General features: G+C 40.5%; 1 protein-coding gene across 3 annotated transcripts in view; it reads right to left on the reverse strand.

The window, feature by feature from the left end:
• rtkn (rhotekin) overlaps positions 1-2,916 on the reverse strand; it is a 56,044-nt gene that overhangs the window by 27,514 nt on the left and 25,614 nt on the right. The gene's annotated exons all lie outside the window — the stretch shown is intronic.

A 2,916-nucleotide genomic window follows, 5' to 3' on the forward strand; every position in this document is an offset into this window, starting at 1 on the left:
TGTGTCCAGGGACCTCCAGGGGTCCTTGAGGAGCATCCCATGGGCGGTGACAACAGTTTTAGGAACAGTGTCATCCCACTGACATTCACCAGACGTACAGTAAAAGACATAATGCTAAATAAGATGATATTTTTCAGATGGGTTTGTTGTTGTCAGTGCAGTGTAGTACACACAGAAATGTTTTTCAGTGTTTACTGTCCCATGGGGGTTGCAGAGTCCCTTCCGAAATCCTACAAAACGGCAGTGCATGGTCTAAAGCTGTTTGGGAGAAACTGACATAAGAAGGATTTGGCAGCTCTGCGTTTGACCATGGTTTGAAGTGGGTTGCAAGTGTGTCAGTAAAATCCACTGTGGTCCCTGTGTGCCTGCACCGCCCACAGTGGAAAAAGACGTTTTTCTTTTTTTAAGTTATGACTCATACTTTTTTTTTTTCACAAGACACAGGTCAATATGCTCTTTGGATTGCTGAACAGCGCAGGCAAAACATCCCTCTTTTCCCACATGTCCTTGTGTGCATCCATGATTCACATAAAGTAAACAGCTGAAATACTGTACAGTGATCTTATATATCGGATACAGTATATATAGAAAAATAAACATTTTAAGTCCTTATAGGATTGGTACAATAGGGATAATTTAGTAAAAAAATAAGTAAAATATGGTCACTACAATACCATCACATCTTAAGATCCTCTGATAATATGTGTTTATTATAATGACTTGTGGGCGATGGGTATTGAATAATTCTACTTGGAATTGGACAGCCAATCAGACAAAAACCAAGTCTAAATATGAAAAAAATATTTTTAAATATCACAACACCACAGTGCCCACAAATAATGTTGTACTGACAGAACAACGTATCATTGCAGGGAAAATCGAAATCTTCATCCGTCTCCCTCTGCCCTTTCTCTTTCTGTGTCTGCCTCTGCTTATTGCCTGGCCCATATGTGCGCACTGGGAAGTTGTTGTGCAGCGGAGTGTATCGCCTTGTCGACCGGTGATGTATGAGAGTGATTTGTGGGCAGGTGGAAGCGGAAAACACAGATGAGTCCGGCTAGAATTAAGTGTGGGAATAAACCGGGACCGGGGTTGGGGGTGAATCAGCTGACTGAGAGTTTGGCTCCAGGAAATCCGCACTGGAAAACTAATAATGGAGTGTTCGGGACATCTTTTGCAAATACAAGGAGAACGTTGTGAAAACATACCTCTGCAGGAAATAGCTGCAAAGCACCAAACACGGTTTCCATTTTTATTGTTTTAACACTTTCCAAAATGTCAGCAGAGCAAAATGGATACAGCGAAGGAGGACTCGCTTTGTTGTTGTGTTGTTTGTGGGTGAGATGAGAAGTGGAATGAGATACACAGTCCAGAAATGCAGCAGATGACATGTAGGAGGATCAGGATGGAGGAGGAGAGACTCTGTGGGCAGCCTTGGCTAATGGCAACAGAGCAACAAAGTCCATCTCAATGGTGTCATAATACATCTGTGCCTCTGGCTGGGTGAATACAGCTCTCTACCTCTAGCTAAGGACAACAGAGGAGAGGGTGGTCAGTCATTTAATGTGTGGACACAAAAGCCAAAAGCTTTAAACACCAACAAGAATGTTAACAAAATCATACAGTGTTTAAAATCTGTCTTCTTATGCAAATCTCTCTGTGTGAGACGTGTGCAACAAAAACAAGATGAGCCCTGATAACTCGGGACTTAGAGCTGTAAATATCCCACAGTTAATCAGATTAAGGTTTCATCAGCAAGTAGCTGTGCCAGGGAGACAGCCGGAGAAATGCTGTTAGAGACAAATCTACATTCACAGTTCACTGGGGGATTCAGGGAACAACACGTGTGAGTGACCACATTCCAACAGCACACACAGACGAAACAAAACGATCCACCTTTTAAACTGGAAGATAAGGAATCAACAACAAATATACGGAATCTGTGAACATATTAAAGGAATGTGGATATAAAATAAGACACTTATTTGCACAGTGTCAGCTTCAGTTTTCCCATGCTGAATGAGTCAGTGGGACCCAGCTGAATGAAGGATAGCATCATTCCCAGTGTCATTATACTGCATTTCACAGGATGAGAGGACATTCCTCCAGCCATACTAAACAACGCAGCCCCCTCCCTCCGAGACTCAAGCACTTCCTATTGACTCTCTGACAAGAGTATTTTTCCCAAACAAGGATTTCTCTTCCTCTCTGCTGCTACTGTACATCCTCAAGATCCTTTCCTTCCTATTGTAGACAGAGGAGCCTGTTGTAGCCATGTGTGTCTAATTATAGCACTTAGTCACATAGTCTTTCTACACCATTCCCGTTTAATTTGTAATCTTTTCACAAGCTTGAATACGAATAAAATCCTAAGTAACTGCACAGTAAAAAGGCTTAGCAGAATTCACACTTCAGGCATGTACAGATTTGAATCTGGTGCCTTTGTTGACAGCAGTTGGTGAGAGACAGACCTGTGTTTCTCTTCCACATATTTTACCCTCTTTTTTTTATAGCCCTTTGTTTGAATAAAAGTCTCTGGGCAATTTCACATAAACTGACCCAAAGGAAGCACTGAACCACACGGATAAGCTTCAATTGCTTTATTGCAAGGTGCCCGGGAATAAGAGTGAAAATAAAAAAAGAGTGGGATAACTTTCTTCCTTTTACCACCATATTTTTAGACCTCTATTTATTTTACGGTGGCACAATCCCAACAATAATTGCAAATCTTTAGCTAAATGGTGCAGTACACATGGATTACCCACAACCCTGTAGTGTACATAACTTGAAATTACTGAACTAAAAATGGCAACAATTTAATTTATAGGACAGAAATTAGGATTGGCAACTAAATTGTATAGAAATTTAACTATATATATATATATATATATATATATATATATATAAAAAACTATA

This window comes from Morone saxatilis, unplaced genomic scaffold (genome assembly GCF_004916995.1).
Source record: "Morone saxatilis isolate NCDOM2014 unplaced genomic scaffold, NCSU_SB_2.0 Contig16, whole genome shotgun sequence".
Classification (NCBI taxonomy): domain Eukaryota; kingdom Metazoa; phylum Chordata; class Actinopteri; family Moronidae; genus Morone; species Morone saxatilis.